Source organism: Olea europaea, unplaced genomic scaffold (genome assembly GCF_002742605.1).
Source record: "Olea europaea var. sylvestris unplaced genomic scaffold, O_europaea_v1 scaffold2303, whole genome shotgun sequence".
In the NCBI taxonomy this organism is placed as follows: Eukaryota; Viridiplantae; Streptophyta; class Magnoliopsida; order Lamiales; family Oleaceae; genus Olea; species Olea europaea.
The window spans coordinates 2,606-12,923 of NW_019241121.1; the positions used below are offsets into that span (position 1 = coordinate 2,606).

The following is a 10,318-nucleotide window of genomic DNA, read 5'->3' on the forward strand; positions in this document are numbered from 1 at the left end:
ATCACATTCACACAAAACCACAGATTAATACCAAATTAATCAACACAAGATCAAACACATATGTAACAAATGCATATATGATCCCACGAAAGATCTCACCACACTTATCCTATCTCATTTCGTGTTACTCCCACCTCGAGAATACATATCTCCTCTCATCGCCCACCGTGCTTGCTAGATGATCACTCAACTTATGTCTAACTAGTAAGTCACAATAGATCCTAAGCTCTTAGGATGATCCTCTATCACTATATCACTTCTCCCAACCTAAGTGGATAATGGGTCTCCACCATACAAAAGTGATAGAAATATCTCTCTTTCACAGATAAAAGGATTCTAGCATTTGATCACTTCTCCACTCATGATCCAAATGTCATACTCCACATCCCCCAATACAAACCAGAAAGTACCCCTATGTATCTATACTCCACCTTTCCAAAAGACATCCTCACTGCTAGTGCATCACAAACTCACTATGGCAAATCAATACCTTTCGGTGACCACAAAAGTTAGGGCTCAATTTAGATTGACCCACGCACCCCAAGGTTACTCCAATCACCAATGCTCCAAAAATCCACAAAGAAAATGATGAAGGTGCACTCATAGAGAGAATCAAAGAAAGAAATGGTTATTTCACTACATTCACAAAGGAGACTCATAAAGAGAAAGAAGATAACCCTAACATGGCTGTCTCATATAGTCTCACAAATCACACGGGCTCATAAAGATAAAGGAAAAAAATGATTGCCCATCTTTCTTCTCACCATCATACTTTCACACCACTTATAAAGCAAACTGAGTAAGCCACAAATCCTAACCCATTATGCATGCAAACACATTACACAAAGTAATAAATTAATCAAATACATACAATTACACACATCAAACATATTGAAAGTGTAACATATCAATATTGTAATAGAATTAAGTGATCACATATATGCAGAAAGGATTACACACAAATGCTATGCAGTAACCAGGTTTACTCTCTTAATAAATCTCACTAGGGTCATCACTCCACCCGAACCTACAGCCATATTCACCGTGCCTCTCTCTTATCTTTCATTTTATTATTATTTCCAGGACAATCTCTTTCAATTATGTCCAAATTTTACTACAGTTAAAATATATTATATTTTTCGCACTTACCTTAGACTTGCATCTGCCGTCAATACCAAATAATGACCACAAGCAAAGTACAGACATGATTCACACAGAACAGTCCAACAAACTTTCCTAAGTCACATGTAATTCTAACGGTGTAAAAATTTTTTGTAACAAATTCACAAAAAATTTAAAACAAATAATTATCATGTAATTCTTAGGTCTAGCAATAGGCAATGATTACCCCTTCACGATAACCTTAAATCTAACTTTACCCTATACGATGACTTCTAATGCGAAAAAATAAATAATTACTCTATACAATAATTTTAACTGTAATAATAAAAGGCAAAGAACACGATATCGAGTAGACCACGTCTAAAGGTCCGTAAATATTTAGACATGTGAATTTACCACTTTAGGATCGTCACTATTCACCCTAAAGTCACTAGCAATCGCAACAACACAAAAACAACACCTGGAACCCGAACGTCCAAGGGCAAAATCGTCCAACTTTTACTGCATTGCTCTAAACTGAAATTCGACAACATCGCATGGTCCGTCTTATCGTCAACAACATTCTATCTAAAGACCACATCGTCAGATTTCTCCTCATTGGCTTGCACGCGCCATATCGGTGTTTCCCATGCGTCGACGTCGGTACCGACGACCACGCACAACCCTTTTGGCTTCCTCTCCGTCTGCACAGTCCACTGATGGTGTCTATTTCTCAAACTCTTTTTGGTTTGGCCAAAAAAGCTAAAACAGATACGGGTAAATTTTCTCAAAACTGGACAGCTTCTGCCTCTGATTTTCAGATTCGTTTCTGACCACTTTCAGCCCGTTTTTAGCCCCAAAAATCATAGATTTATGAACACAAGCTCTGATACCAATTGTAGTGAAAATCCCTCGATAGATCTTGATTCTGGGCTCAAAAAATAATCAAATGAACATCGATTTATCTCGGCTCGCCCCAATACTTCACTTCACTTTGGACTGCCCACTTTACGTTCTTCGGTTGCTCTCTATTTAGTATCCAAAAAGGACACTCGGTGGTGGTTAAAACGCACCCACAAGGGAAGAAGATAATAGAGGTAACAATGGCTAAATTTTTCCTCCAAGACGGTTCCCTTGTGTTTTTTTCTCTATTGTGCAAACACTCACGTCCACCACACTATCACGACTGGGAGAAAGATGGATATATATAGCATTAGTTAGATCACTCCAATTGGGCCTAGACATGACAAAATTGGCTAAGTAAAACCTCCAAAATGAGTTCCCACTTAACCAAACAAATGGGCTTCTTAAAACCTAGACAAACCTAATAATTATTGGGCCAAAACTAATATATCCATCAACAACAAATCCAACCCCAACTCGAACCATCCAAAAGTGTAGGTTGATTCTAAGTCGAGGACAACTGTTTTAAATCATCGCCCGAATTATTGGGTATCAAAAAACCCAACAAGTATAATGTTTTACCCTTGTCATTCTTTTATTTATTTATTTTTTTTTTGGTTGCTCTTTACTTTTTGTCTTCACTTGGCCAGACCTTAGATCGAGTTGTAGTAACCATGCATTTCGATTTTTTGGATTACATAAAGCACGTGCAACATATTCCTAAATAGTTTTCCTAATAGCAGCACTTCTTTTATAAGCCTTAAACATGTTTAAGGAATTTTGTTTTCTAAGTGGAAATCTAATGTATTTTGTTTATGCCCTGGTACTACATAGAAATGAAGAATTTGGATCGCTCAAGATATTTTAGGATGCAATTACTTAAGATATAAAGTTAATCAAAGAAATAGACGGTGTAGTATTTTTTATTTTATTTTATTTTGTTATCTCACATTTGGAATCTGTATCTATCTTTCTATTCATTATTCGAGACATTGCTCATCATAAATCTCCTATCACTTTCTTAAGAGTTGCAAAATCATGACTATTGGATATATCTCCATTGTATGACTAGGTATACTTGAAAGGGCCATCATTTTATGCCTTCAGGGGGTTGGCTTGTAGGTTTGCCCCTATAGGAGTACATTTAGCATTGCTACTTGTAATGGCTGGTGGAATTCTTAGTGCTACTGGGAGCTTTATGTTAGAAGTGTGACTCAAATAGGAGTCTAAATTGCATTAGATTTCTTACCTTTTTGGGGACTCTTTTAGGGCTAGATTTTATACTATAAATACAAGGCTCTTCTGTCAATTTTATTGAAGCCTTTTGTTGTATTGTGCTCTCCTTTCATAGTGAATTAATAAAATATAATTCCTTCTGTCAGTTCTTCTTTTACTTACTTTAATCTTATTCTTGAGTTATTTGTGATCTTGTTCAATACTTCAATTACAACAAGTGAAATTCATTAAATCTCAATTCTTGCATTATTGGTCAATCGGTCCCAACAAGTGTTATTAGAGCGGGGTTGTTGGTGGATTTTTGACTTGAAACTGATCGAAAAATTGTTTGAAAATTACCAGAAAATCAGAAAACGAATCTGTCCAATTTTTTGATTTTCTACCGAATCTATTTTTACATTTTCTGGTCAAACCAAAAATAATTTGGAGAAACGAACACCACCAATGGACTCAACAGGCAGAAACAGTCCAGAAAGGGTCACAGGTCGTCGACGCGTTTTTCGACTAGTCGCCGACGGTGGTAACTCCGGCGAGCGAGTGGCGGCGCGTGAGGCATTTTCTGGCGACGGTGTCTTCAGGCAATTTTCTCCGGACGACGAGACGGACCTTGTGGTGGTGTCCAATTTCAGTTTTGGGCAAAATTGTGATTCTGGACTATTTTGCCCCTTGCACGTTCGGTAGTTTTCAGTTTTGGGTGTTGCAGGTTGCAAGTTCTTCGTGATTAGATTGAGATTTTTTAGAGATGAATTCGTTGAAGTATGAAATTTTGCTATTGGATCGCAATACAAGATTTTCGTTATGGCAAGTAAAGGTGAGAGTTGTGTTGACGCGGATGGATCTTGATGATGTTTTGCTGGGTTTTGATAGGATGCCAGCAATCTTGTCTATGGAGGAGAAACAACAGAAGGATCGGAAGGCTTTAACGCAAATCCAACTTCATTTATCCAACAATTTGCTGCAAGATATTTTGAAGGAGAAGACAACGGCTGCTTTGTGGCTCAAGTTGGAGCAGTTGTGCATGACAAAGAGTTTGACGAGCAAACTAACTCTAAAGCAAAGGTTGTATTCTCAACGCATGGCGGAAGAAGGGTCACTGCAAGACCACCTTGCTGTGTTCATGGAGATCGTTGCAGATTTGGAGACGTTGGAGGTAAAATATGATGAAGAGGATCTAGCCTTGGTCCTGTTGTGTTCGCTACCCAATTTTTTTTCGTCATTTCGTGATACTATTCTGTATAGTCATGACACGTTATCCATTGAGGAGGTATACGAAGCCCTATTCTCAAAAGAAAAGATGAAGTTGTCGGTTGGAGATCCTGCATCTAGGAGTGAGGATGCTCTTGTTACTCATGGTGATCGACGGAGGGGTAGATTGAAGGTGAAGTACAGCAATGTGTATTGTTATTACTGCAAGAGGAAAGGACACATCAAGAAAGATTGCGACAAGTTGCAAGGTAAAGGTGATTTACATGCAAATCATGCAGGGCAATCAGGTAATTCAAACGAGACTAATATTGCTGAAAATTTTTGTGATGATGGAGATGTGATGTTGGTTGTATCTGACGGGGAATCCGAACCTGAGGAGTGGATTCTGGATTCTGCTTGTTCGTATCATATGTGTCCCAATAGGGCTTTGTTTCAAACATATGAGACGGTGAAGCAAGATGGAGTTGTCATGGGAAACAACCAATCTTGCCAGGTTGCAAGAATCGGTCGGGTCAGATTGAGGCTACAGGATGGAACAGTGAGGACACTCGATCAGGTTCGCCATGTTTCAGACTTGACAAAGAATCTCATATCACTTAGTACCTTGGATGAAAAATGGTACAAATTTTCTGGTGGAGGTGGAGTTTTGAAGGTTCGAAGGGGTGTCCGGGTTGTACTGGAGGGACGGAGGAAATCCCAGTTGTACATCTTGCAGGGGAGCGCAGAACCAATTCAGAGATATTTGGAACAGTTCAGTATCGTGGTGGACATTCAATTTGGTACAATACCTCTCGGGTTTGGCTCTGGATCAGTTAAGAACTTTGCTCAAGGGAGTGTTGGTGATTCCGCTTTGCCACCAATTTTAGCGAGTACACTGTGTTCTTGTAATGCTAATGGACTCATGGAGCGTAGGTACAATTTTGGAGATGTCTGTACTGCTTTAGAAATCATTGAAGGTGACAATATTGGCAAGGGACCTTCGGATTGTGCATTTGGTGTAGTTTGTGCTACAGGGTGTGCTTCGACCCTGTCCAGTAATTGCTAATTCCAGGAGGAATTTTGAGAACCCAGGTTTGGGTTCGGGTGTCGCGTGTGGACACCGGGCGGAGGAACATGTTTTTGTGGAGAGTTTGGTTATTGTGTTGAGGAGCTTGGTTATTCTGATGCAGACGGATCATTTCTCAAGGTGGAGAAATTTTGGAACTTCGTTCGTTGCACCGGAATTTGAGTCAAGGTGGAGATTGTTAGAAGTGTGACTCAAATAGGAGTCTAAATTACATTAGATTTCTTACTTTTTTTGGGACACTTTTAGGACTAGATTTTATACTATAAATACAAGGCTCCTCTGTCAGTTTTATTGAAGCCTTTTGTTGTGTTATGCTCTCCTTTCATAGTGAATTAATAAAACATCGTTCCTTCTGTCAGTTCTTCTTTTACTTACTTTAATCTTATTCTTGGGTTATTTGTGATCTTGTTAAATACTTCAATTACAACAAGTGGAATTCATTAAATCTTAATTCCTACATTATTGGTCAATCGGTCCCAACACTTTAAAGGGCCGATAACAGTGCCACAGGGTTTGAACTTTGTTATCGGAGACGTACTGGGGCCCAGTGGATTTTATCGACTCTTTCAGAAGCTTTTAATAGAGAGGTTCACGTCAGTAGATTCTATATGGATTACTATGACGGTGGAGAGGTAGACATCCACAGTTGCACCTATGACTTCTCGATATTGTTCGTTTCTGAAGAGTTCATCTATCTTATATTGTATCTTTTGGTTGAGTAATAGGTTTCTCAGTTTCGTAGTGATCTTTCTTTGTTTGATCTTAATGGGAAGGAGGTAATGGGAAAAGAATAAGCATCAATGATCCTCTGAGGTATAGTGGGAACACTATATACCAGACGGATTGGAGTTTGTTAGCATTACAAATAATGAAGGATGATGAAGAATCTTTTATTTGGCTATGGCTCATCTCAAAATCAACAGGGACAGGAAGCTCTATGGAACCTTTCTGCCTATTGGAAATGTTGATTGTCCTGATTTTAAGGGAATGTGGGTGTCTTTGCTTGCCTTGGTTACAAAATAAAATATTATTTGAAGTAACGATACGTGAAATTTAAGTTGAATGCTAGTCAATCAAATAGTATGAGGTTTACCTGATGCAAATATCTCTTAATAGTTTAACACCTTTATTTTTCCATTCTTTCTCTGATTGAGGATTCAGATCAGTGCTAGCCCATAACTTGAAATCAATTGTCCTATAAGAAAGAAATTTTGAAGGAGTTCGACGGCCAAATTCAAAGCTTCTGTTACTACGAATTATTCTTTCCGCTTTATTCCTGTGCCAATCATTTATGTTGGTTTTGGTGCTCTAATGCTCACCACACGTATCAGTTTCTTATCGCATAGCCAGGTAAAGTCTCACCTCGATATTGATCCCATTAACATAGGACTCTGGTTTAAAATATTGTCATCCTAGAAACCTTGATTGTCGTTTAATCTTTTAACTTTTTACGCATTTAAAGATTTGGGCATTACAAGATGGAATGACGGTGGTAATTGGAGGCAAAACAAACCAAGCCAAGGCTGAATTTCTGGAAGAGATGAATCAGTTGCTTGATCAGGTCCCTGAAATAGTAGAGTCAACTTCTCCACAATCTAACAATCTTAGTAGGTACTTCTGAGGAGCTGATCTGGGAGTATTCTGAAAAGTTGACTCGCACTCTCTAGTTTGAAGTTGAAAGAAATCATCGTTTCACATTTATTAGCTGGAGAAGAGATATTCGACTATCAACGTAAGAGTGTCAATTATATGAGCTTCGCTTTGTAGCCTCCTCTTTCAACCTGATTTATCGAGGAAGTTCCTCAACATCCAGATTAGAAATGTTTGACATTGCTTGCACGTTTTGTACTGTTGTGCAGAGTAGAGTGTTGGGTTTTTTGATACCCAATAAATTCGGACGATGATGTTAAATCGATGTTGAATAAGTTGTATCGACACTTTAGTGATAACTCGACCTGAAAACAACTTGGGGCTATTTGAAGTAACTTAATTAAGTTAATGTTGCTCATGGCCCAACACTTTTGGATTACATAAGTTGTGACTTTGCATTGGGATGATATAGTGATTATTTGGATTAGAGGCCTAATTATCCTTTGGCCCATTGGTTGATCTAAACTAACCCATTGTATATACACTCATCCATAGCCATTTTCTAGTGTGTAGGTCTCGTGAGAAAGAGAGGAAACACGTGAGTTTTTTGGCCAGTTTGGTTCTTCTTCCTTGAGGTTCTAATTGCTACTCTATTTCCTCTTTCTTTGTGGCTTGCAAACCAATCATCAAGTGTCTCCTTTGTGGGGTGAAGACTTGTGGCAAGCAAGTGGGAGTTGTGGGTCAAGTAAATTTTAGTTGGTGTTCATTTGGTTGATGAAATTGAGCCTGTATCAAAATTTCTCGAGGATTTTCGCGACAAATGGTATCAGAGCAGGCCAGCTTCGAATGTTTCGTTGTTGGTTTACCTAGGCTAATGACGTACGTTCCTGCGGAGAAGATCTTGGGATTGCCAACATGTGGCAAAGTGGTTGGCAAGCGAGTGGAAACAATGATGGAAAGCTTTGAGGAAAGACGTATGTTGGGGGCATGTGCTTGCAGTTTTGCTAGTTGCATGAACGTTTGTTTTGCAAGGGCAAGGCCAAAGCACTGTAGTGAAATTGAACAATGGGGGCATTAGTAGATATGCTTCGACATGTATGCTAACACAGCGGCCAGAAGAGCAGTCCCCTGAGATACTAATGCAGAGGTGCATAGGAAGAAAGTGGCATGTACGAGTTACTGTGGGAAGAGGTGCAGAGAGCACTGCGGATGCCCACACATCATGGGGATGATGTTGCAATTGGAAAAAAAAAATTTGGACCCACTAACTTGGGAGGAGAATGCGATGCAGGAGGGAGCGAAACACACGTCCACTACGAGGGCGTTATGTAACATCTTGAAATCTTTTTCATCGTCATTATATTATTTTTTTATAAAAATAGGCTCGAGGTGTTACCAAAATCTTCTTCATCTAATTTAAGTAACATCATTTTTATTATGTGTTAAAATTTGAAAATGTGATCGATAATTCGATAACGATAAAATAACGACTTAAGTAAAATTTTCATATTAAATATAATCTTTGAAATACTCCATTCCAAGCTATTAGTTTAAGATTTAATATAAAATGCCCAATGCTGAATCTCTAAAAAAAAAAAAATTAAATAACGTGCATTAACATAAAGATACTATTCAAATAAAAGTTGACAATAATATTTTCTGGAGACTTTACTTAGCGATTCCATAAGCATCACTTGGTCAATCTTCTAAGCATCCACACGACCCGTTCTCATCTAAAAAGTTATTGTAAGAGTGAGTATTTTTAAAACACTCAGTAAGAATACGTGCACATTCTTATTAACATGATATAAATATAAAACTGACATAATATATCGACATTTCTTAGATTTAAGTTCAATGAATTTCTTAAGAATTTCTATATGTTGTAGGATTTAACATAGTTGATCCAAATGTCCATCCCGTAGGATTGAACATACTTGATCGAACGATCTGTCTCGAAGGATTTAACATAGAATTCGACCTGAATACCTTATAGTGTTTCATGCGAAAATTTTATATAAATATCAAGAAATAAGAATTTACTACTTTGCACATGTATTCTTACCTCAGTGACACCAAAATAAATTTTGAAAATATGTTTGTAGAATAATAGTATATAGATCAACTTAGAAAAATGAGGTTTATGCTCTAAAATTCTAACTTCCATATATATATATATATAATTCACAAAAATATAACTCCAATAACCACTTTCAGACTTCTCGGCCTCACCATTTAATCCTAAACGTATTTCTTTAAGAGATTATGGGTTAATTATATCAATTATTACAAAGATTAAGGAATTTAATTATGTTTAAGTTGTGATACTCTTTTCAAATCCAAGTAACCGTACTAAAGCGAGTTCTGTTCCATTTTATTATTTACATTCTGTTTATTAATAAAATATAGAATCTAAAATGCTTTCTTTTATCAATATAATTCGAATATGACTAGTCAAAAATTATTTCTCTTTTAGCCAATTTATGTCATTTAATACGATCTACAAAATGTGTATAATATCAATATATTTTTTACTAACTTCTAAAATACTTAAATATTCGTCCCAAATAACTGACGATAAATTTTTTTTAAAGTGTACGAAAGCAAATAAATTATGTATGCAAATAAGTGGGACAAGTTTACCTTTTTACGTTTGAACTTCATGAACCATTCAATTTGCTAAACGACCTATATTAAGTTTAGGTTCATATGAACAATAGTAAGAAAAATTATGGGTGTTTCACGTTAGCGATTGAGTGGGGGAGTGAGTCATGGACCTAGAGAACTCCCCTACCCATGTGGCATGCTTACCCTGGATTTACTGCTATATTTCTCGGAAGTACACTAACGGTATCCCTTATTCAGGTATGATGCCAAGCTTCCAATATCCTTATATGTGCTGGGTGCCTTCTATTAGCTTGTTGGCCGCATGAGTGGGGAAGGCTGCCTTGGGGTGTCCCGTAACCTCAAGGGTCGAACGGGAAGTCCTTTGTTGCAGAAATCCTCGAGAAATCTTGATTCAGGTTCATTTTCATCAACCAAACAAACATCAACTGAGCTTTACTCGACCCACAACTCCCACTTGATTGTCACAAGTCTTCACCCCACAAAGGAAACACTTGGTGATTGGTTTGCAAGCCAAAAAAGAAATAGAGTAGCAATTAGAAACTCAAGGAAGAAGAACCAAACTGACCAAAAAACTCACGTGCTCTCTCT

The 10,318-nt window shown here is 37.6% G+C and overlaps 1 long non-coding RNA gene across 1 annotated transcript; it reads right to left on the bottom strand.

The window, feature by feature from the left end:
* Positions 1-8,593: 8,593 nt before the first annotated feature.
* Positions 8,594-10,318, bottom strand: LOC111381430. The gene is made up of 2 exons (XR_002700338.1): positions 9,914-10,318; positions 8,594-8,835 (listed from the first exon to the last, which is right to left on the bottom strand). It is a non-coding gene; the product is annotated as an uncharacterized LOC111381430 (long non-coding RNA).